The sequence below is a fragment of the Arvicanthis niloticus genome, chromosome 8, assembly GCF_011762505.2.
Source record: "Arvicanthis niloticus isolate mArvNil1 chromosome 8, mArvNil1.pat.X, whole genome shotgun sequence".
Taxonomy (NCBI): Eukaryota; Metazoa; Chordata; class Mammalia; order Rodentia; family Muridae; genus Arvicanthis; species Arvicanthis niloticus.
This window is the reverse complement of record NC_047665.1, coordinates 51,704,892-51,731,375: the sequence shown is the minus strand read 5'-3', so window position 1 is coordinate 51,731,375 and position 26,484 is coordinate 51,704,892.

Below are 26,484 nucleotides of genomic sequence, written 5' to 3'. Positions count from 1 at the left end.
CTCTCTGTCATTTAAGCTCTTTTGTTTCGGTTTGTCTTATTTCTCAAAACAGTTCCTCAAGTGCATTGATTGTACTTTATGACAAAACTAATGTCCACTGTTTAAATTGTTTGAAAAGTTCTGTGGGACTTGTATTTTAATTTCTTGCATGTTATTATTAATGGCATCTGTATGGATTAAGAAAAATAGATGGGGAAGATTATAGAGTCTTCTGTCTGCATGAGACACTGACGGTATCATTTGTATAGATGCCAAAATGAGAATCAAAATCAATGGATGAATTTCTTTCTATGATACAAAGGTATAGACAAAACGTTCTGGCATTCAAGACTATGGGCACTTGCAAGTAAGGGGTCACATTTTCCTAATCATTTGATAACAAAACTAGCTATTTAAAAAAAAGACTGTCATTTCTCATATTTAAATCAGGTCACTCATTTTCTCTTAGCTATTAAAAAACCTAATGAAGCATTGAGTTCCCAAATAGTTACAAATTCTCTTCAAGTATCTGAATGTTAGAAGGGTATGATATCACACTCCTATTATCTTGGGAGATGAAGACAGGAGGATCAGGAGTTCAAGACCATCCTCATTCACACAGAAAGTTCATGGTTAACCTAACCCACATGAGACCTTCTCCCCAAAACCCAAACAAGCAACAGTGATAAAACAACAACTATATAACTGTAAATATAGCTATCATAGTAAAGTTCAGACAAATTACTCAGAAATAGATGAATTGAGATCCATGTTCATATAACCCCGTGCCTTTTATTATTTTTAATAATCATCTTTTCAAACTAGGCATTCTGCTGTGAGGCATGTATCTGGTTGAACACACTGCTATTATCTCTGAAACAGTAATTACTGGGGAAAAGTCTACTGATGAAAGTGGGAAAAACATAAGAACCTAACAGTCAGGACGACTTGAAGAGCTGGCTGGGAGTGGGCTGTGGGAACAGGCTCAAAGCAAAGGACAGAATTTCAAATGACAGGCTCCTGCTTAGTGTTGCTGCTGTGACTGGAAGAGGTGCATACACCTAGCACTCATTCCACAGGTATCTCAGCACTTATGTTTATGTGTGTATGTGTGTGCATGCATGTGTGTGTGTGTGCTTATGCTTGTGTGTGTGCTTGTGTGTGTACATGTCCTTGAGTGTATGCACACGTGCTTGTGTATGTTTTGTGCTATGTGCCTTGAATATGTATGTGTTCATCTATATGTCAGTCTGGGTTTGCATGCATCTGTGTGTGTGTGTGTGTGTGTGTGTGTGTGTGTGTGTGTGTGTGAAGCCCCATGGTGGACACTGGTTGTCTACTGTCTCTCTCTACTTTAGCTTTTGGAACATAGTTTCCCATAGTTTTGGAACTCACCAATTCAGCTAGATTGGCTACCAGTGAACACCAAGGATCTTCCTCCAACACTGGGATTACAGGTCCAGTGCACTTTCCCATACTTGGCTATTTAATGTACATCACAATAATCTGAACTTGGGCCCTTCTGCTTGTTCAACAAGAACTTGGCACACAGAGCCATATCCACAGCATATATTCAGCAAAAGGATGAAAAGCAGAATTTGATACCTAAGTTCCACATAAATGTCCGTGTTCACATCACATCTCACCTGTAATTCCATCACTCAGAATACCAAGATCCGGAGAGCAAGCTTACTAGCTATATTAGCCTGCTCAGTGCACTCTGGGTTTAATTGAGAGAGCCTGGTTCAACGAGTAGGATTAAAAGCAATTGAAGAAGACTCCCAACCTCATATTCCAGCCTCAGTCTCTACACATGTGAGTATATTTACACATACACAAGTGCACTTCACATGTAAACAGAAATACACACATGGATACATGCCACACAGACATACAAATATGCATATCCAGAGCGTTTAGTTCCACAATGACATTATCTTACATGGGAAAGACCCAAGGAAAAATGAGACAATTAATAATAGAAACTGAAATACAAAAAAAGTCAAGACTGAGGAGGTTCATATTGTGAAACCTGACCTAAAATATATGTATAATGCAAGACAGATAAATAACAATAGAACATGGGGTGTGTCTCATACAAGATAGTGTGTAGAGCAATACATTCAAGACTCGATCCCTCCACCTAGCAAATTCAACCCAGCAATCTAGCATTTCAACAGTCATCTAGAGTATGATGACATGTTAGCTCAAGTACTTTCCTTATCAGAGATGTACAACACATCTTACTCAGAATCAAAGGAAGAGGAAAAAGAAGAAAAAAAAAAACAGGATCACAGTCCTCTTTCAACAATTCTGAAATTTCTGAGCCTCTGAAACTCAAAATGTTTGATACAGATTACAAAAATACGAGGTATAACCTTGGCTACCGTGGTGTTCCTTCTTTTCATTTACAGGACTGCCAGCAATTGCAGGAGCTTCTCACAAACAGTGTGTGTAGGGAAGGGGCAGGAAGTAATAAATGACTCCATATCTCATTTACAACTACAGATAAAATTGCTAAATAGAAAATCCCCGTTCCTGCTAATCTGAAACAGGAGAAAATCAGAGTTTTGTACACTTAACCCTGTAAGTTGCAAAGACAGTTCATTTCGAACCTGTTCTTTGGGCAATTCGTCAGGCCCTACAGAGGGGTTTTTCTCAGTGTTCTTTATACACTGCTTCTCTCCTTGTTAGCAGACTTTACTCCTGTCACATTCAGTCTCCTTGTTCCCCTGACACAACAGACACACCCCTACTCAAGAACTTTTAGACAATGCAATTTTGTCCCCCGAAAACCCACCCCCCAAAAAAGGAATCTTGTCTTCACTCTAATCCACAGACCATGCTCTCCATTCACCTAAGACTCTCATTCCTCTTCCTAGATTTGTGTTTCTATTTAGCACTTGCACACTGACTTCTTATACTTATTTTATTTGGTTTATTTCACATTATAAGTCATATATATATATATCACATACAACACATACACACATATATATACATATATATGTATATAATTTTGTGATGTATGACATATGTAGAAAGTTGCTAAATGCTCAACTATCTGAATAGCTTCATGCTTGTGTATGTCTTCTTATGTATAAGTACTATAAGTACCACTTTTAGACATTATGGATATACCTTAAACAAAGTTTTAAGTTGTGTTTTTTCTAACTTACCCATTTATAAGTGAAAGATTGATTTCTGGGTAAGTATTTACTTTCTATGAATAGAAAAATGACCAAATTCCAAATGATTTCATCCTCTGGGTTGTTTTGGCAAGTGGAGTGTATTTTTAATTGTAACAGGTCTCTCAGTAACAACAGAGTTCAGAAACATTTACCCTCACAAACACACATATTTTATTAAGGCTTGACAAATAAAAGCAAAAAATTTCAAGATATATAATATTGAAATATACTCAAAACAAAAAATATTGAATGGGAGGTGTAGCACTTGATGCTTTTATATATGTAAACAAGGTGAAAGGGATATTAGGAGTAAGATAATTTGCATATACTTACCTACAGTTAGCTGTGTGTGTGCTGAGAGCACCTTGGAAATAATTTCCTTTGAAGCCTACATCTAGCCACTGTATTTTATGCACATATATAATAGGGAGAGTAGGGTCACAGTGGACCAGGGTAATGTTCTCCCTTCTCCCATCTTTACTAACAAAGTTTCCTGAGCAATGTGAATGGGATTAGTAATACAGTATGACATAGGTTGATCTTTCAGAGCTTACATTCAAATGGCAATGAAATAAAAATCTATAACCACACTTATAAAATCAATAAAGGAAAATAAATTCTTATCTAAAATAAAGTGGAAGCCATTATTGTAAAGAATCTTGGGCAGTGTTCCACCTGCATGCCCTCTATGTGAGCTGCAAACTCCATTCTAAATCTCTCTCTCTCTCTCTCTCTCTCTCTCTCTCTCTCTCTCTCTCTCTGTCTGTCTTCTTTTCTCTTCTCTCTTTATATATATACTATCTCTTTCTTGAAAAGCAACAGAATTACAGATATCAGTGAATATCAACTTTTAATCTTTAAACTTTTAAACTTTTAAAATGCATTCAAATTCTTTCCAAATTCACATCATAGACTGACAAAGACATTTTTGCATATAATTCTTGTTTCTGTGTTATCTCATTTGACCAAGTTATTGAAAGAAGACTATAATTCTTCATTTTATAGACAAAATAAGATAAATTCACCAAAATGCCATCCTAGTTTTAATGCTATTTGTACAAATATGAAAAATTACCTTATTGCTCTGTAGTGAAGTAAAACTATAACTTCATATTGAATTAATAGCAGATTTGTTTCCTATGGAATGTTTTCTTATTTTTTCCTGAGGTCCCCAGTAGAATTAGAATTCAACTTGAGATGACACAATATACTCATTTCAAACATTTTCATTAAGCATTTATAGTTCAGGGATTATATAATCAAATATGTCACTTATTACAGGCACATCAACACTGTGACACACACATATGTATGTAAATATATATATATATATATATATATATATATATATATATATATATATATATATATAGTTTGTGGAAATTATTATCAAAAGAGATTATTTTGAATTAACTCTTCACCCAGATTTGTTTATAAATGGTAAGTCTATACTGATATTAATCATACCTCTTTATATCTTCTAGGAAAAAAGCCCAGGAAGGCCAAATTCTGTGGTGAGTGATATTGAACATTTTGAGATGGATATAGCCCTCAATGTTAGAGCAATCCTTGCCATGTGCAAGGTGCCAAGTTCAACCATCCACAGCCCAACTCTACATTATAATCTATATTAGTTCTGAAGACTAATTGTTTCCATGCTTTAAATGAGCTATAAATCCAATGACATAATAAAATGGGTTGAGTGAACTCCAAGATTCATATTTATTAACAACCATTCTTAATGCTATTAATAGTGAACTAATGTAGCACAGTCTAAATTACATTTAAAATAGTTTTATAAAATATAAGAAAATATGCAAAATTAATAATAATTAGTCCAAGGTGATTCTTTTTACATTTCTCTATTTTCTCACCAACCTAAATTACCTACCTGCTAACATAGAAAAATACAATAATAATTTTAATGTGCATTTTACATTTTAATTTAATTTTTCTATATTAGCTCTTTGTTCAAATAAATCTCTTGAGTCTGGTGTGGATAATGTATTCACGAGTACTTTTTAATATGTGTTTCTGTGAATAAGTGCTTTTAACAAAATATTTACAGATATTATAATTTATTATCTTACTTAAATTTTATAATCCAATTTTGTCAAAGGCAGTTTGAAGAATCAAATGCCTTCTTACTAAAATAAACCATTAACAAGAATATGTTTGAGTATGGAAGTCCAGGAAAGGTTGGGGCTCAATGGGAGAGGATACACTTAACCCTACTCCAACTGGATGTCCCAGGGTGGAGTGGTACCCAAGGGGGAATTCCCCATTTCTGAGGCAAAGGGGAGGGGTAATGGTGGAGGGATTTGTAATGGTGGACCTGGGAAGAGAGGAGACCTGCGGTTGTGCTCAATTGTGGTGTAAAGTGAATATATAAACAAATAAATCACATCATAAGTTTGGTAAGACTGAGACACTAAATGGGTCATTTTATTTAAAAAAAAATACACCTTATAAACAAGTGGGTTTTTTCCCCAATTAATTACCAAAGGCTAGAGAAAATAATAAAAAATATTGAAGACTTTATTATCTCAAGATCCACCATGAAATATGTAGCCTAGAAAATACATGTGGACAGTATCTTGTTTTAATGTTTGAGTCCCCATATATTCCCTATGGGTTTTTAAATATGGTTTGTAATCAACCAAAGAGAAACCATGAAATGTCCATAGTCATCCTCCATTTGAAATGATCATTTCAAACATACACATTTCTGTCTCCTGTGAAGCACTCTCATGGCACATAGAAACTGACTTCTTGTCACTGCTCCTTCCCATAACATCAGGATGGTCAATAACTCATTTCCATCCTGAGTCTTATGGACCCTTGGGTCTTCTGAATGACCACGCAAACACTTATCCTAAGGAAATAGTTTGGGATTCTGCCTTGATAAAATTAGTGGGATCCACAGAAAAGATCAAAGCGACATTTGTTTAAAAGAGCTGGGGAGGAAACAGAGTCAACTGAAAACAGAGCTCTGAGGTTTCTTCCTGTTAGCACCTAGAGGAGAGAATTCTACCATCCATCACTGACCAGAAGCCACACTTTCCTTCCCTATAGTCACAACAGAAAACTTTCTATGCACCAACTAAGGACACCAGAGGCAAACACTGCATTTCAGATCCCAAGTGATGTCATGCTATCACTTGCCAAAAGGGTGAAATGTTTCATACCAACATAAAATAAAATCATACTGTCATGGCAAGGGCATTGCAGTCAACTACACTGATTACTGTAGCGGGAAATTCCTGTAAGTTGGGAGGAGCTAAGGTGGGGGGAGTAAGGAGAGAAAGACGAGGAGTAAAGGGAGAAGATGAGGGGGAGACAGAGGTTTGGAGGGTGGAGAACCACACTTGGACCAAGAGCATTCCTGGGTAACAACTTATATCTAGGTTAGTTAATTAGGAAACACCTCCAATTGTATGAGCATCTTGTTAATTTGAGCATAACCAAACTTATAAAGCCTTTAAATTATCTAAGCCTTAGAGTCTTATTTTATACTGGGTATCACATGGATGACGGGATGGTCTGGGTTCAGCCCAACCTTGTGGAGACAGTGTGGAAGATTGGCAGAGCCATCTCCCAAGCTGGCATCTTGTGGGTGGCAGGGCCAGTGTCTCTGGCTACCTGAGTGGATGGCCTGAGCTGAGCAGTGGCAGTACAGCTGCCGCCACCACCACTTCAGGCCACAGGCCTAGGCTAGTTGGGAACATGGTGGCTGATTAAGAAAAGCCATATTGAATACTGCTGTTTTAAGTATCTCCCTCAACAAATTACAAACATATATCTAATTCTGTTATAATAGTAAAATCTTGTAAGCATGGTTTTCACAAACAAAAACCACTTATAATGATCCAGTTTAGGGAAATTGCATCGTCTTAGTCCTGCATTGTCACCTCTCCCTGGAAATCTATGCTTCAGGTTCTTTCAATTTCCAACCCAAGTGACCCATCTCCAATTATAAAATAAGCAGTCATTTGAGTCAATGCCCTGCATTCTTTCAGGGGGGTATCAATTTCAATCACACAGTACTCGTTACAGTTAATTGTATTCATCATAAAAAACCAAAAGCATATTTTAAATTTAATACTGAACAATAACCTGCTAAAGGAGAGAAATATGTCTGACCTAGTGATGACTTCAAACTGTAAGCAAAACACTTTGCACATCTCCAGGAATGTAGTTTTTGTCAGTCATAGGCACTTGATACGGTTATGCAAATGCTGTTGCCAGAAATATTATACATATTAATAGTTAAGTGAATCTCTGCACAAGGTGAGCCTCAAGGTTGAGAGAGTGGGGAAAAGAGAGAGAGAAAGGAAAGAGAGAGGTGTTTTATGTGCAACTGCAGATGAGATAAAATAATTTTGGATGGAACAGCAAAAATGAAGCAAAGCATCAGACAGAGGTGAAATGAAACCGATACAGAAGATGCTGCCGTGAAGAATAAAGTGAGAGATTTATCATTGAGGAGGCACCGTACAGGCATTCGACTCGGTGGATTATAGGTGAGATCTAGATCCTAAGCATGAACAAATAGCCCTGTGTGCAATAAAAAAATCAGAATCGGAGTTAACAAGGCAGTGCGCTAACAAGGGAAAAAAATTATGTTCGATGCTTGAAGAGATAACAGGATTTGAAAGGGAGAAATGTAAAGGGGAAGTAAATGAGCCAGTGAGGAGCTGGATAAAAATTTTATCTGGAATAGTTAAAAGGTAACTTTTGTTTGAAGCAAGGCGAAAATCATGGACTATTGGGATGGAAAGTTATAAATAATGACAAGGAATTAGTTTAAACTTTCAAAAGCCCATTCATCAATCAAACCATCTCTGGAGTTGTAAGTTTGAATCTGCACACTTGAGTAGAGACCAGAGATAAAACAGATACGGAAGAGAAGTATAGGTTGTATTTAAGTCATCTCTCTTGGGAAGAAAAAGTGAATTGCACAGGGTCAGTAAATTCTAGGACAAAAAAACATTAGTGAAAGAGAGATCAATTCAGAAAATGAAACAACACTGCCAAGAAGTGTGTTGATGAGAGAATAAGACTGCACTGCGTCCCATGCTGTAGCTCAGGTGTAGTTCCAGGTTTTTGGATATGACACAAAGCTCTTCTGTGCCATGAAGCCCTTTTCATTTGTTCACCTCAAATCCACACTCCATCTACGTTATCAACACTCTCATGTCAATTGGAAAGTGACTTTTTAATATTGGTCTTGATTTGTATCTTAAAGATAATTCAAAATTCTCTTTAGGACTGTACTTCCCTGCGGCCCCTGTTGTATAGGATGGTGACTGTTTTGGTTCGTATTTGGACTAATTACAGAGAATGCACTAACATCAAGGCTCATCGACTTGACAGTCAATTCTAGGAATTATTGTAATACAAAGTAGTATTAACCTCTGAACTCTAGTTGACTAATATATAGTTAGATATTGTGGCAAAGAGAAGCCCAGCAAAACATGCCACCTCTGCACCTGACCAACTCCTTTTCTTTTCCACATCCCTTTCAGGATCATAAAGTTCAGAATCAACAGCCTCCTGACCCAGAGATATTTAAATGCCTGTTTATAGCAAGCTTTACAACTGGCAAGACTGTTAATAAGTGGTCAACAGGGGGTTGCATTTTGTTTGTCTATAAATAATATTTTATTCTGTGTTTCTAAGCTTCCTTTTGTGACCTAGACACTTAATAGAGATTAGGGGGTGAGTAAATAGTTACCTTCGCATAAGAATGCAAACAAAGTCTTTCTTATGAACAAAATCATTGCCCAGATAGAAAAGGATGGGGAAGAAGGACCATTTATTTGCTTTTTGTGCACTAGACCTTCCATCTAGCAGATGAGTTTATTTACCCTGTTCCTGCCTCTGCTGATTCTCTCACTAATATTTGAACCAACTTTTCTTGGCTTTAGACATGAATTGAGCACTGGCATCATCTGGTGACCCACTATGCCTTTCTAGCACATCAGACTGCTGACATACCCAATCTTAAAGACAGAGTGTGTGTGGGGTTTTTAGGATCTGTGGTTTGACACAGCTATTGTTGGACTATCTCAACCATGTTGTATTAATGTGTTCAATAAGTTCATTGTAAATTGACCCAGAACCAGAATGATACGCCCCATGCATATTTCTCTCTCTCTCTCTCTCTCTCTCTCTCTCTCTCTCTCTCTCTCTCTCTCTCTCTTTCTCTCTCTCTCTCTCTCTCTCTCTCTCTCACACACAAACACACACACACACAAACACACACACACACACACACACACATATTCTATATGTTATGTTCCTCCTGAGTGCTCTGAGAGTTAGTGTTTGTCTTTTTTTAATGTAAGTTTTACCTGACTTTAAACTTACTTTCTGATGTAAAGCAGCTCGCCCAGATTCCTTAGCAGGTGTTGTATGAATTTGTGCATAAGCCCCTGATCACCTGAATCTGCATCGCCTACAAGTTGAACATATTTTTTCCCTCACTGAATCAAATTGTCTAAAAGCTCCTGAACCTACCACACTGGCCAGAAAGGATTTCGTATTTTACTGACCCCATGTAATGGGGTTGTAAATTTCATGGCTGTGAGTCTCATAATAATGCTGTCAGTAATGCTGAGTCCACTGTATTTTTATTGGTTGTCATATGTGTCTAAAAATGCAGTAGTCCCATTTTTACATAGCATTACCATTCTTTTAAATTATATTTTAGCACTTTACAGGTTGGAACAAAACCCTCCCCCATTTTCATTAAGTACCTCCTTCTAAGTAGCATTGTTCTAAGGCTTATTTGCTAGAATTTCATTCATTTTTAATATTACATGAAGTTTTTTTTTTTATTATTTTAACCCATCAGTAGAAACACAATGTTGGAATCTAGGCTAATTAATTTGCTTAAATTTATTCACTAATTGACTGAAATTTAGGGTGTGAGAGTTGTTCTTAAAATCACTGTTAATTATATTGCTATGCATGTTCACATACATTGTTTAATGAAGGCATTTCTCATAGTTAATTTTTGTCATTTTGACACAAACCCAGACATACCCTGGGAAGACAAGATCTCAACTGAGGAATTCACTAAATCAGACTGACCTGTTGGCACACCTGTGCAGCATTTTCTTGATAGATGTCTGATATGCAAGGACCCGATCCACTGTGGATGATGCTACCCCTGGGCAAGTGCACATGAGGTATATTAAGAAAGATAACTGAGAACGCCAGAGTGATCAAGCCACTAAGCAGTATCCCTGCACCATCTCTGCTTCAGCTCCTGCCTCCAACGTTCTGCTTGGAGATCTTGCCTGGATTCCTTTCATGATGAAATATACTCTTTAAGTTGAAATAAACCTCTTTCAAACAAAAGAGAAACAAACTAGAACAAAGTTATTCCTAAATGTTAATGCTAGTCGTTGGTTTATACTCCGCATTTACCAGTTCCACGTTCAAGAAACCCTTATAACGACTTTGCTTTATTTTTTGAAAATAGGAATTATTAACCTCCCATTTGCTGTTTTTTCAATAACTGTTTTTAATCTGTCAGGATCTTTAGCATCCATATACTTTTAAGATCAGTATGTCAATTTCTGCTGCTACGTATCTGGGTATTGATAGGACATTATCCAATCTGGCAATCAATTTTCATCTTAGCTAGACTGTCTCCATTTTTCTGAACATAAAATGTCTTCCCATGCATTGAGAGCAATTGATTTAGCTCAACAAAACATTCTCATTTCCACAGAATAAGTTTTAGTTTTCTCGTTAGTTATTTTAAATGTATGCCTCTGTGAATTTGTTGTTGATGGTGATTTTATTTTTGGTTTGTTCACAGCTAGCACACAGAAATAAGAATGATTTCTGCATGCTTATTTTATGAGCAGAGACATTCAAAAAGTCTTTAGTTTTCTTCATTTGAGTGAGTTTGTAATGCTTTTAATTGTACTATATTGTGTATTCTGTACACAGATACTTTTAATATTTGCTTTTTAATTTGAATTATGGCTGGTCTCTTTTTCCCCCCCTCCATGATCTATGTCTTTCAGTTTAATGTTAAAATGTAAAATATTTAAAATGAAACAGTGAAGGAAAGGAACAAGAAGGTAGGTAAACAATGTAATTACATTTTAATTACATTTAATTTTAATATTTTTTTTAAAAAATTAGACAAAGTAACAAATGTGTGTAGTTTCTCTTGCTTTCTATCTTAAGAGATTTTGCATTAAGTATTTTACCCTAGAGTCTAATGTCAACTTTGGATAATTTAAGGAAAACTTTTACCACTGTAAGCTTCCTTATCACTCGTTTGTTAAATGCTTTTAGTAAGAGGCGCTGAATTTGATTAACGCCTGCTTGTGTCTCTTGAACTGATCTATAACTTTTATTCTTTATCCTATTGTAACAGTATATTACGCTAATTGATTCATTAATTTTTTAAGGATGCTAATCCAATATTTCCCTTCTGTGATAAATCTCTATTGATCATGTTATATATTTATTTCATGTAGTTGACTGGCAACTATTCTCAGTGAGCAGTGATACAAAGTTAAAGGCCTTCATAGTTCTACCTGGGTGTTGTTAGCCTAACTGGCTGCAGATTGTCTGCTAGGAGGGTTCTAACATTTGAAATGAAGCACTTGTTAATGATTAATTATATCTACTAAAACTTACAAATGAAACCAACCAGCTCTTAGATTTTCTGCTTGGGAAGGTTTCTGATTACTAATTAATAAATCTCTTTAGTAGGTCAAAGGTCAACTGAGCTTTTCTAAATCTGTCTTGACTTGATCTCAGAAGTATGTATCTTTCTGGAAACTCAATCCTTTCACCTAAATCATTCAGCTCATTGCCCTGAAATTCTCTTTATTTCTGTCAGAGGAGTTCTGGAAAACTTTTCTCCCTCACTCCTGAATTTAGAAGCCATCCTTTCTGCCTCTGGGGTTTGATCAGAATAACTGAAAACTCTGTCCATTTGTTGCTCTTTAAAAATAAACACCTTCTGGTAGCCTTTCTTCTTCTGCATGGATTTGCTGTTCCGCGTTTCACTAATTTCTCTTCTAACATGAAAATTGGTGCATCTTTCTATTCATTTCCTTTCCCTCCCTGCCTTTGTCTTTAGCTCATTATTTATTGTTGAATGTATTAACTATACATTAGCTTACCATCTTAGTTCACACATTTTCCCCCTGAATATAGACTTTTTCAGCAGTTAACATATCCTTAAATACTGTGACCTTGTACAGACTTCTGACTTCACTCTGTTGTACTCAGAAAATAGGCATCTTAATCCTTTCTAAGCAGTTTGCTTAGATTTGGTTAATGGTCTCTTTATCTTTCTTTAAGAATCTTCAGTTTTACTTGAGGTTCGTAAACATTGTCATTTGAGCAAAGTATTGTATAGATATTCTATAGTTCCTATTAGCTTTACTTCATAGTCCATGTTTTCATTATTAATTAATTATTGATATATTCTATGTTTCTGAGGGATATGTTGATTAGAAGTAAACCCAAATGTACAAATCTTGAGAAACAGAACACATAAGAAACAGATACATCAATTTTAAAAACTGTATATGATAAAGTATAGGTAAACACGTTATTATTCAGAAATGTCATTTATACTGAGGCACACATTTGGATCAGGAAGATTTGAAAAAAACTAAGACTTAAGTTTGGGGTGTGACATAAACAAGGACCAGAATGTCAGTGAGTGAGCCATTAAAATTAAAAGGACTTCAGAGCTACATGTCTTATATAAATCAAACCTGAAACTTGAAAAATAAAAGCCAGAAGATTGTGATGAAAATGAGATATAAAAATAAAGAAAACATAAATTGATAATTTCAAAATAAACAGTAAGATTTATGTGAGAGAGAAGTGTAATGCAGTAGTTTAATGAATCCACATTTGTGCTACTCCCCTTTGCTTCAGGGTTCCAAACTCTGCTTCATATCTTTACCTGTATGCATTCAATTACATCAATTTAAATAATACTCAATTTATTGCACAGGCTTTGTAAGGCAAAATATCACAGACTTGACCTCCAAAGTTATCTGATTTCAAATAAGGCTGTTACTCATCCTCCTTTCTAATCTAAGTGAATGTCCACCTTTCTCAGAGTTGCTTAAAATTCACTGACATTAATTCTTTTGAGCGCTTATACAGGCTGAACCCTGGCAATCACCAATCATGGAGGTAAAATACAGCATTATCATAAACTTTGTGATTCAGTATATCATGTCCCTTTCTTGTACAATGCCCTGATGCTCAGTTTGGCTGAAGAGTGACACCTGCCCAGAGTTACTTTACTCTCTAGTGTAAAGCTTCTGAGACATTACCCAGACGCCCTGTGCATTTATTTATTTATTTATTTATTTATTTATTTATTTATTTAAGAGTCATAAAACCCACAAGATCTCAAGCTTTTTTCTTCAAACACATGCCCTGATTTACATAACAAATTTCTTCCAAAATGTTTCTGTTTGTCTCCTAACACAGCATGCCCCATATGGAGGCCTAATGAACAAATTTAATGAACCTGCCCTGATCCATTTGTAAAGGACAAATTGGTTTGTAACTTAACAGAAGCATTCTGAACATTTATTTACAAATTTAAATATACATGAGTCCCTTGTTGAAAACAGTTTCTAACCCTTCTGGAAACATTGAACATCTTTAAACCAAATGAAAGGTTTTAATTTTTTATTTGAGATTTTTTTTAAAAAATCTTTTTAAAAAACTGTATTTATTCTTTGAGAAATTCATACACATATTCAGTGTGTTATGGTTATACATGTCCCCATTTTCTACTGACCAATTGTCTCAATGCATCACTCTCCTTACATTATAATTTTTTAACTCCAATGCATGCTATAATTGCTGCTCATTTGAGCATGGTGTAGAGCAATACATTGGAGCACAGACACTGATAACTTACCACAACCTCAAAGAAAAATTATTTTTCCCTCCCTACTGCTGTTCACTGTCAGTAGATCTTCAGCAAGGGGTGGGACTTCCCAAACACCTATCCATACTGGGATTTTGTCTGGATTGATTTCTTAAAGTTACACAAGAATCTATATTTATAATTTAAAGTATTATATTTATCACCTATAATTTATAGAGTTCATACTGCTTCTTAGATTTCCTTCTACAGGTTACAGAATGAAGCTTTCAAGCTGTAAATTAAAAAGTGTGTCCACAACAGTATTTGAGAAACTATACCAGAGGCTGGGATATTGATATACAGTATCATTAGCAAGTGTTTTAATGCAAACTTTCCATTTTGTGGAAAGAAGCATTTATTTTGGCACACAGTTTGATAATACAATCTATCTTGCAAGAAATTATGTCAACCAGTCACATTGTATACAGTTTCTCAAAAAAAAAAAAAAAATGGTCACATTTTCTTCATTTTGCTAGAAAATTGACTTGGCCTGTCCTAAATCTCTATTGACCACTGTAGGCAACAGCATCATTTTATTTCTTCAGGATTAACTCTTATTTTAGACATTATTTGGCTGCTTTATTTTGGATCTCTGTTGCTTAAAGTGGATTTTTCTATGTTTGTTTTTAGGGTCAGTCTAAACCAATAAGGATTTCAAACATAATTAAGGACTTACACTTTTTGGAAGTTTAATAAATGCCCCACTTTTAAACACACAGTCAATAGTAGACCTGCATGTAGAATTCTGAAATTTATTATATAGTTTTATATCATTCCCTTGTCCCCTTCTCTCCTTTCATCCCTCTATTCTAAGTTTAAACATAATACTTTAAATTATACTACTGTATACACATTACCTATAAAACACAAAAATTAAGGTACTTATATAAATGATCATTGCATTAGATATAACATATATGCAAAGTGATTTCATGCATCAACCTGACTTTCCCATCAGAAGCCCAGGTACTTGGCTTAATACCACTTTAATATTTTCTGTGAGCCTATTATGCATATGTGTGTGTTTGAATATTTATGTATATATTATAAATGCATGCACAGATATTTGTATCTTATCTGCATGCGCACAAGTGTGAGTTTAAGAAGCATAACTGTTGATACATCTCACTAGAAACATAACAAAACTAAGTAAGATGGAAAACCAAAACCCAAAAGGGTACCACACGCAGTACTGGGCTGTTGGGCTCTGTACTTGCACAGTAAACATAGGTTGAAAATTAGTCTTCTATTTTTTCCTTAAAGAAGAAATCAGCATCTCTGATTGTGCAGCATCTTCTCCTCACTGTGTCATCAACTCTGCTCCTCATCTCATCTCCGCACTGTGTTGCTAGGCAATTCCTGGCATGGGCGGAATTGACTAAGCATATGGATGGGCACATGTGCTTGCACTCCTGTGAAACAGCCAAGACACTTCACCCACATTTGCTCCTAGAGCACATGTGAGGCAAACAAGATTCTGTCATTCTCCTTCAAGTTGTAATTTAAAATTTTATTACATATGTGTGTGTGAAAAAGTTAACATAAAAAGATAATTTTCATTAAATATTGAATTTTGCTGTAATTATTGCTTCATCATAGTTCAACAATTTTAACAATACTTTTCAGTCTTTAAACAATTTTCCATAAATGGAATTGTGAATTTTTTCTATTTTCATCTATTTGTTTTAATCATATTTCATGGTAACAAGATTTCTTAGAGTAAATGATATTTTGTGTCTTTTTTTCTGGGCACTAGAATATTTGCTAATAACATATGAACATGTATTGCTAAATGCAGGAAATGCAATGAGATAAAATAAGATTTGGTTTTTAGGAGCTCACATATGAACTTTTCTTAATATTCATTGTTACATCATCGAGCAGGGCTTGATTTTGTGTTTCCTGTAATTAGGCAAATACCATATGCTCACAGTAAAATGTAAAATCAATAAAAAGAAAATACAAACAACCATATAAGCAAGTATAAGAAAAATTCTTCACAAAAATCTCAACATGTGCATGCTGATTAGACAGCAGCCACTGGTTGACAAGTGTCTATACACACACTCTGCATAAATAGATTCATATTATATTCAATTTTTCTCAAATCCACTTCTTTATTTTACTATACTGCCTTCTATCTACTCGTCTTCCTATAACTATCACACAAAACTATGTACTTAGAGAAATTTCTCCTAGGTCATGACAGATTAAAAAGACATACACGTAAAGGAGAGAACAGCTGAATGCAGTTACTTTTCCAGACTATCCCAGCATTTATCCCATAGCATACTGTAGAAAGTAAACTTTTATTTGCAAAAGGCTGAGTATAACACACCTTGTTTCTATTTTCATGATGTAGATTCTCTGGCATAGAATTGCCATAGTTTTAATCACATAATTTAATTGTACAAGTTTTAATGACTTTTCCCTCTTTAAACTTCTTTATAAATTTTAATATTTTTGAGTTTGCAACCAGTAGTCCTACCTAGAGATGATGGCTATGAACTACAACAACAAACAAGGATGGTGTAATAAACCTAAAGTTCAATTATCACACTCATATCTTGATTGTAGCTAACATGTATATAAATGAACATAATGTCTGCTCAACAAGAATAAAACCATGCCTTGTACTGAAAACCTAATCAACTACTCAGGGGTGATGAGGTCATAAATCTTGGAAAGAACCTACAACCAGAATATTACTAAACAAGCATAATCCTTAATCCTTAACATCACCCTAAGTATTATGCTTACAGCCACAGATAAGTGTAGCTCTCAGTCACTGAGACATTTACAGAAAAACACAACCAATCACAATGTAGAGATCAAGTGATTATGTAATACCCATCCTAACTAATCCATCTACAACACAACTCCTGCACCCAAGGCCCCAGGAACATCAAAGAAGAGGCTGCAAAAAGATTGTAAGTGCCAGAGAAGGATATCTGCTGCAAAATTCCCTTTCCTCCTTTCTTATTAAATTGGTTACCTGTATGTTCCAGAAATTCTTTATAACATATGATTAATTTCATCTTCAGGTTTATCTTTACTGTTTGTACATTTTCTGTTTTTCTCTTTTTGTTGTCATCTTCTTTTTTCTTCGGGCCTATGCTTACATAGGAAAGAAGATATAGCCCTAAGTCTGCATCCATGTAAAGCTGCAACACTGCCCTAAGGGGAGGGGCACAATACCTACTGCAATCAGTCTTCCTGACACTTTACACCTTCTAGACAATGAAGATACAGACTGAGAATCCTACACCTTCTCAAACCTGGGCTCCCCCTCACCTTTCATCCTAATTGCCACTGTGACCTCATTGCCCCTATCATCAGACATGACACTTGGTGGATCACAACTGGTGGAAGCCACTACTTTGAACTTCTCAGGAAAGCTCATGGGCAGGTACTAGCATGACTTTGCCTGAGAGCCAAAGGAGCTGCGTGTACTAGTATTTCTTTACTGCACTGTAGTTATCTCGGTGTTGCTAAGTGTGTGGCTCTAGTCTACACTGAAGATGTCTTTCTCTTCCTTCACATGGGGTCTCCAGCCTCATTAACAAAGAGATATGTGCTGTATCACAGTCACACAGAGTCCCTTCTGAGTTTCTGTCTATGCCTGTGTTATGTATATTAGAAGTCTGTGAAACAAACATCTGTATATCCATTACTGTGTCAGGCTTTGGCTTTAGAGGTATCTGTGTTATTTGTCCAAGTGGATTTTTATAGGTTTAGTAGAAATATATTTTAATATCTACCTTACCTGCATTGAAATAAAGAAAACAAAATCATGGAAATACTATACCATAAGTTTTTCCATCACTACTGTCGATGTCTATACCAGGTCTAATGAGTGGGTTCGCTGTAAGGGACGGCATGTATAAAGTACTTCTGAGCTAGAATAGCACTTCGGAGAGCAAGGTAGGTGAGCAGTTTTTCTTTCCAAAGCAAAAGTTAAGGCAGGTTCCAGATAAGTTATTCTATAACAGCAATGGAAATATCAGTGTCCCTCAGAAATCATTTTGGTTCTGCCTCAAGAATTAAGGGTAAGTGAATTTCACCCCAGGTTTCATTCTTCTTGAAACTCTGGGTATTAAGCGCAGGCAAATCAGTTGGACAGACTAGGAAAGAAAGGGAAAACTTATATACTTTTTAAGTGTTGTGCATATTTCAATGCACTTTCTTGTACATTATCATGTTTAAAGCTCAGCAGTTCTCCAGAAGTAGAATGTCAAATATCGCAGTGCACTTCTGTATACAGGCTTAGAATGATAGAGCAACAGTGTTAGGATAGGCCAGAGACATGCTATTGCTCCTGGTGGCTCAGCTTACTTCTGTTGAAACCCTAAATCCCGGCATGGAGCTCTTCTTTCAGGGCCTTTGGTAAATACAGAGCATGTGAGGACAAATGGATACAATGTGGAAAGCTTAAAAGCAGGCATGGTTTCCAGACTCGGTGGCCCTGCCCAGCTTGTTTCCCTACTGTTAGTTAATCCACACATGCAGGACAACTGGGTTATAAATGTGCACATGGGTTTGAGGATTAGCATAATGGTAGAGTCCTCCTCTAGAAAGTGCAAGACCCTGGGTTTGATCCTCAGCTCTGGGGGGAATTAAAAGGTGTACAATAAAAATTATAGAAAAAAAACAGGTTATGAATTCAGAAAGCATTATGGGACAAAAACATGGGATGGGTGAGAAGCCAGAAAGAGAATGGGAGAAACGACGTGACAGTGTTTTACCTGTAATAAAATAACGGACATGTAGTGATTGTTTACATATAGAAAACATCAGTTTAGGATGAGGGAAGCTGTGTTGTGCCCTCTTCTCATCGTGAAGCTGAATGTTACAGATAAGCTCCTTGCCATTGTCTGTGGAGGTGAGTGAGAAAAGCTTATTAACCTTCATCACAGAGCCCACGAGGAAGTGTCTTTGCAGGACACAAAGGAATTATTGAGGTATCCATTTGTGCTGGCTTTTATATGTCTCCATCACCATGAATTCAATCGACATGGCAGAATCAGAGACATGTGGGGACTTGACACAGATGCTTTTATGACATCATAGAAAAAGATTACTTGTTGCCAGAAACAATTCTCTCAACAACAACAATGACAAAATAAAAATAAAAAATAAAACTTCAGTCAGCACTTAAAGAGAGTGTGTGCACCTGAGAAGAGCTAGGGCCAGGTAGAGGGCAGCTCAGCCTGGAAATGGATCATAAATTGAAAACAGACTTGTGTGGTTGGTTTTTAGGTCCTCCCAGGTTTGTGGTTTCCAACAGAAAAAGTGTGCAGCAAACTTAGGAAGAATTTATGAGCTATTTCCCACATCATATTTTATGTAAGTCATAATCATCCCATATGTTGTTTAGCTTGTTTGTAAAGTTTAAGAGTAACTATTTAGAAAAATGCATGTCTCGTGGGATTTGAAAAGCTTATGCTTTTAAAGAAAGGCCCATATGTTGTCATGAAGAGATGTATTTTTCCAAGATACAGATATTTCCTATAAGCAATTTGCTGTTACAGAAATTAAGTTCTCTTGCCCAGAATGTCTTTGATATTATATTAAAAGGCAAGTTATTTCACATTTTACAATGAGACAAAAGATGATCAAAATTTGTCCAACATGTTGTACATAGAATGAATTTTAGCTGGAATTTACTAATGGAGGAGTCCTCCAAAGGCAATATATTCCTATGATGATATTCCTCTTATTATAAGTGTTGAGGAGCCAGAGAGATTGTCCAGTGGACAAACGCAATGGCTGTTCTTGCACAGGACCTGGTTTAGTTCCCAGTGCCCATATCAGGCATCTTACAGCCACATGTAAGTCCAATTTCAGGGAATTGATGACTCCTTGTGGTTTCCATGCATTCCAGGCATGTATGTGTCACACAAATGCACACTTAGGTCCACAATCACAAAAAAAAAAAAAAAAAACCAATAATCAGTTACATTATAATAAAGCAGCTATCAGTAAAGGCATTCAGAGAATACTCCAGCAAGCTAAGACACACGCCATTAGAAACAGGCACCTTAGGTTTAATCAGAATGACTATCAATGTAGTCTTTCCTACAGGAACCTCTGCCAGATTCTACTTGCAGAAGCTCAAGAAGTCCTTCCCCCGCCAACTTGCCTTTTGCATGTTAGGCACTGAACAGAAAGGCGCTGCCTTCTTCCAGCACATTAACACTTCATAAAGAAAGCAGTATTTCTTCAAGACAGCTGCATTAATACTGCAATTTCCACTTCTCACTTAGCTCACATTCCCACTTCCAGCCTCCCCTTCCCATTGTCTCCCAGCATCGCAGCCCACAGCTGCAAGACACAATAGAATTGAATGGCTGACCCACGAGCTCCCAAACACCACCCGGGAAATAGCATAAGAAACACTCAATGTAGTGAATATGTTGTAAAGAGAGACTATTATGTTTTAGATGTTTGCATGAAAAATTGCATGGTCATTCATCAATACAGATGATATCTATATTATTTTTGTAACTAGAATAAGGGGATGATGAGTGCATGTTCACACTTGTGTACAAGTTTCAAACACAGGAAGACAAGAGATACCACCAGAACAATCACTAGAATCTTGTGATGTCTTTAGCTTAAAACGAAGAGAGTTGTTAATTGTTCATATATGTGTGTGTGTGTGTGTGTGTGTGTGAGAGAGAGAGAGAGAGAGAGAGAGAGAGAGAGAGAGAGAGAATATATATATATATTTTCCTGAAATTCTACAGTTGGGATGTAGAGGCAGGAGAATTGCAAGCAGCAGTCTTGGCTACATGACATGAATCTGTTTCAAACTAAGAATTAAAGGTGAAGGATAGGAAAAAGAAGAAGGAAAAGAAGAGGGAAGAAGAAGAGAGAAACCACTCCCTACCTCTGCTTTTGTTTCGTATCAGTTTCTTCTATTTTTATATTTAAATAAGAACTTAGTTCATACATGTAATGGATTCTGATCACCCCCATTCCTGTCTCTATACTGCACCCCATCATCCGCACCACTTATCCCTCTTAGCTTCATGATCTGTTCTCCCTCCATCTGTCTCTTTGCCCTGACACTGAGTCCACTTATGTTGCCTATATGAGCATAGGTCTTTTGGGGGGCTGCTTCTCCTAAGAAAACTTACTCTCCTTCCCCACTAGCTATCAATTGCCAATTGCTTCCTGGCTAGCAGAGGGATTTCAAGAACCTGTCCCCACCTGTGCTGGGACATTAACTGGCTTGATCTTGTTTAGGCCTTATGCTTACAGTCACACCTGCTGTGAGTTCACAGCCTTGACAGGGCACTCACTTGAAAACATTTGCCTAGTGTTACACATCGCAGCCTGCTTCAGGTAGAGGTTCCTACTTTGTTCTTTTTTTCCCAATAAGGGTCACATAGTGGAGAAATTAATTCTAGTGTAGTAGCCATTTTATTAGAGAAACAATTTGTTCAAGTTCTAATTCTTCTACAGAGTATGTCCCCCTTTTTAGCTTGGGGAAAGGTGATGTGTGTGTATGTGCCCAGGAATTTGGGTAACCAGGCCAGAGGTCAAAACCATGTGTCTTACCTCTTGATTTCCACCTTATATTTTTAAATATTTTTTTTTCAAACGATATATTCGGATCATGGATTCCTCTTTCTTTTCTCCTCCTAGATACTCTCAACTTACTACACTTCCAAATCAATGCCTTTTTTTTTTCTTTAGAAAAATTAAAACCTAGACTAAAATGTAAATAAGAAATACACAACCCAGTTGTATATTTATAAACTGCATGCCTATACTGGGCAGATTTGCCTCTACACCACTTTCTTCTCCAGCAATGAAATCCCTGCTACTTGCAGTTTCTCCAGGCCATGCGCTTCTGCTCCATCTTCCTTCCAACAATTCCTGCTCTGTCCTCCTCCATTCACCATCTCCTATAACCTCTCCTCCTCCCTTCCTCTTCCGGTCTTGCCCGGAAAACCAGCCTCCTCATTTTCGCCAAGCGATTGGCTATTTGTCACTGCTTTTAAATGTTGTTTGTATCCCAGTAAGACTCCTTGGAGAAAAGTGTTTTTCTTTGCAAGACAGCTTCTTGATTAGGGATGGGAGCACATGTACGCTTCCGCCTCATAGTGCCGAGATCCCATCTAAATTGGACTGTGCAGGCCCTGTGTATGCTACCACGGTCTCTATAAGTTTATATCTGTGTCAGCCCTGTTGTGCCAGGAAAACACAGTTTGCTCAGTGTCATCCATCCTTGCTGGCTCTTTCTACCTCCTCTTCTGCGTCAATCCCTGAGCTCTGAGGGGAGGAGTTTTAAGAAATCATCCCATTTAGAACTGAGTGATCCCAGGTTATTTACTCTCTGCATATTGCCCTCATGAAGAAGGAAGCATCTTTGATGATGGCTGAGCGAAACACTGATCTATTGGTGTAGCAGAATATTTTTAGGAGTCATTCTATTGCTGATTCCTTTAGCAAAACAATCTGGTATCTGGTTTTCCTGAACCCGTGGCCATTCTAGTCTCATGTTCTCAGCCACCTAAGCAGTGTCAGGCATGAGTTACAGCTCACGGAGTCAGCCTTAAATAAAATACATAATCTGTCAAACCCACTTAGAAGGGGGAACAAAATAATCACAGGAGGCAGACGGGGAGGGGACTTGGGTAGGAGAGGGGAGGGAGAGGAAACGGGGAACAGGACCAGGTATGGGAAAGAGACAGGAGAGAAGTTCAGAGGGCCAGGAGAATGAATAGAGACAAGTAGCAGTGGGGGTTGGGGAACTTGATGAATCACTAGAAAGTCCCAGATGCCAGGGATGCAAGAGGCTCCCAAGACCAATGAGGATGACATTAGGTGAAATACCCAACAGCATGGAGATAGAAACTGAAGAGACCACCTCCAGTTGATAGGCATGGCCCCCAGTGAAGGGACGGGGTCACCCACCCATCTAAAATTAACCGGGAATTGTTATGGAAATGCAGGGACAAAAATAGAGCAAAGGCTGAAGGAAAGGCCATCCAGAGACTGCCCCATCTAGGGATCCATTCCATCTGCAGACACCAAAGCCTGACACTACTGCTGATGCCAAGATATTTTTGCAGACAGGAGCTTGGTATGGCTGTCTTCTGAGAGGCTTTGCCCGCACCTGACCAACATAGATTCGGATATTCACAGCCAACCATTAGACTGAGCCCAGGGACGCTAACGGAAGAGTTACAGGAAGAAATGAAGGAGCTGAAGGGAATTGCAACCCCATAGAAAGAACGACAATATCAACTAACTGGGCTCCCCAGAGCTCCCAGGGACTAAACCACCAACCAAAGAGTACACATGGAAGGATCCATGGCTCCAGATATGTATGTAGCAGAGGATGGCCTTACCCGGCATCAATGGAAGGGGAGGCCCTTGGTCCTGTAGAGGCTTGATGCCCTAGAGAAGGGGGATGCTAGAGGGGTGAGGCAAGAGTGGGTGGATGGGTAGAGGCTCACCCTCTCAGAGGCAAAGGGGAAGGGAATAGGGTAGGGGCGGGATTTCATGGAGGTGAGACAGGGAATGGGGATAACATTTGAAATGTAAACAAAATGATTGATAAAACACACACACACACACACACACACACACACACCCTCCCTTCCTTTTAAAAACAAACTACAGGTTAATGTATCAACACTGGCCATTCCTAGAGCTGTTCTAGAAAACCAAGAATGCTGGGTGTAGTAGGCTAACGGTTTGAGTTACAAGATTATGTTTTAGTCACATGAATAAATTTAGTCACAAATTCTGGAAGAATTCTGTCGGACCAGACATTCCTAGGTTCCAAAGCTCATACTGACCACTTGGCACTTACCACTTGTCTGCTGTCAGGTGCAACCACACTACCATGATGCTCAGTCTTGACTGGCAGTTTGATGAGAGCAGGAGCAAATGCCTTGGAGATTGGTGAGGCACACCTCTGGAGATAACTGTGATGGTATTTCTAGGGATGGTACATCATGAGGGCTCTGATCTGATGATTGAATTCTTCTATTAATGCATTTAAAGTCTGAATAGGCTTGAGAAGTAATGGAACTGTGGATGGTATGGTTCACGTGAAGAAAGAAGGAGAAGAATGAGACATATCCTGTTGGGCGAAAGCTTGGCCTGCCCTTTCTAGTTCCTTACTGGCTTCTGCTTCCTGTCTGCGTGATATGAGCTATTCAACAAGACCTCCACCACATGAAAGATTGAACCCTCTGTGTTCCAACATAACCTCCACCCCCCCCCCCAAAAAATTGACCCCTCTGCAATCGTGAAATGATACATCTCCTTCTTCATTTTAGGTTATTTGTGTTGAATAGGCTACTACAGCATCAAGAAAACCATCACCTTTGTGCTCCCATAAGGTTTGTTATATAACCTCTGCCTTTTTCTTCCTTTCTGTACATGGTAAGTACATTCAGTTCATCTTTTCATGCAGAGACACATACCTTTTCTCTGACACCATGGAGATCACCAGTGTTCAGGCTCTTAGCTTGATTGGCCCTGAATCCAGGGCATATTTTTACAAATATGATTTATCTCACCTAAAATGAATTCTGTGCCTAGCATGCACAAGTTTCTGTTCAATCCTTAGCACTTCAAGAAAAACAGAAAGAATTGTGGAGCCTGCTGTGAAGCTCAAAATGCATCCCTCACCTCACATGTAATTGTACAAGAGGAGAATGTCAAATAGCTTCCATACTTCCAGTATGGAAAAATCACAGTTTAAATGCTAGCATTAAAATGGCACCTACAATAGTTAACAATAATGAAAAAGAAAATAAAAATTCTCTCAGGTTCTTCTGAACTCAAAATTCAAAACAGCTAATTTCTGTATTTGCATGAGCATTTTTTCCCTAAATCGGTACAATTTTGAGTTGCTGAGGTGTCACATAGGGGCAGCCTAAGACATTCATCTTGATCTTCTCGTTCCCTCGGGTGCTAGCTCCAAATAAATATATGCTCCATAAAACCAATATCATAAATATAGACAACTGACTCATAATGCTAACAGGATTTCAATCTTTTTTTTTTCCAAAAGATGTGCAAAACCATTCAGCTCCAGTCCAAGTTAAAAAAAAACCTCTAAAACTTGTATTTTTAGCATGCATCTTATTTTATTATATAAGAATTCTGAGAAACAGGACAAACTCATATCTACATAGATAAACAACCCTAAGACACAGCACTGACTTTTATTATCAGTGGGTATTATGGTTATGGACATATTCCTTAAAGAGCTCTTAAAACACTAGTTGCTATCAACTAATCAAAAATTGTTAGAAATATTTTGTAAGCAGAGTCCTGCACTTGATATCCTGAGACAAATAATAAAAAGTATAAGGCCCATTTCTCAGGCAAAATTATGTAATGTACTGTGATTCCCAAATTGTCATGGAGTACCTTATAGAGGGATTCCGACTTATAAACAGTATATAGCAGACTTTTGTAGATAATCCAGGAGGAGATGAGGTGGTAACTACATGTTTGCATGGGAAAGAAAAATGTCTATATGCTCAAATATTTGGGTAAATTCATGTATAGATTTATGTGTATTGATGATGATTATTTAAGCTTGTCTTTGTGTGTTTATTTGTTTTTGAAACTGAGTCTCTCTCTAGAGCCCAGAATGATCTGGCCCTGTCTCACAAGCCTACTTTTCTTAGACTTCAATTGCCAGGATTATGACTATGACAACATCTCGGCTATGTCTGTGTTTATGTGTGCATGCCTGTGGGTGTACACGTGTGTGAGCGCATGCATGTGTGTGCATGGGAACTGTGAATATGTAAAAATCGAACAACTTTGGAAATGGTACAAGACTTGTTTGTCAGCCAGGAAACTCAGAAAAGCCTCATTTTAGTGACAGTGTGTTTAAGGGAAATTTAATTATTGCAGCTGAATTAGCTTTAAGAGTGACATGTAGTGAGTGTTTTCATATGCTGGGAAGCTCTGGCACGGACCCAGGTTCTATCTGTGGCTGTGAGTGCCCTGGCCTTAGTATCAATAAATAAACACTGCAGTTAAGACGGGCCGTTTTATTCCCTCTTGACTTATTCATCATAGTCTTATCCATTTTCTTTTTCATTCTTCATTTCCAGGTTCCTCCTAGTTAGCATCAGCTGTCAACTTGACATAGCCCAGACTTGTCTAAGAGAACCTCAAGTGAAACATTATTTCAATCAGATTGGCACGCTGAGGTGTTCGTGAGGAACTGTCATTGATGACATGGGAAGGCTTAGCCTAATGTGAAAGGGACTTATCTTAATGTGGGAGGGACTTAGCCTAATGTGGGAGGAACTATGCTTAGACTCGTGGACTTGCGCTATATAAAAAGCTATCAGAAAGAAACACAGAGAACAAGCC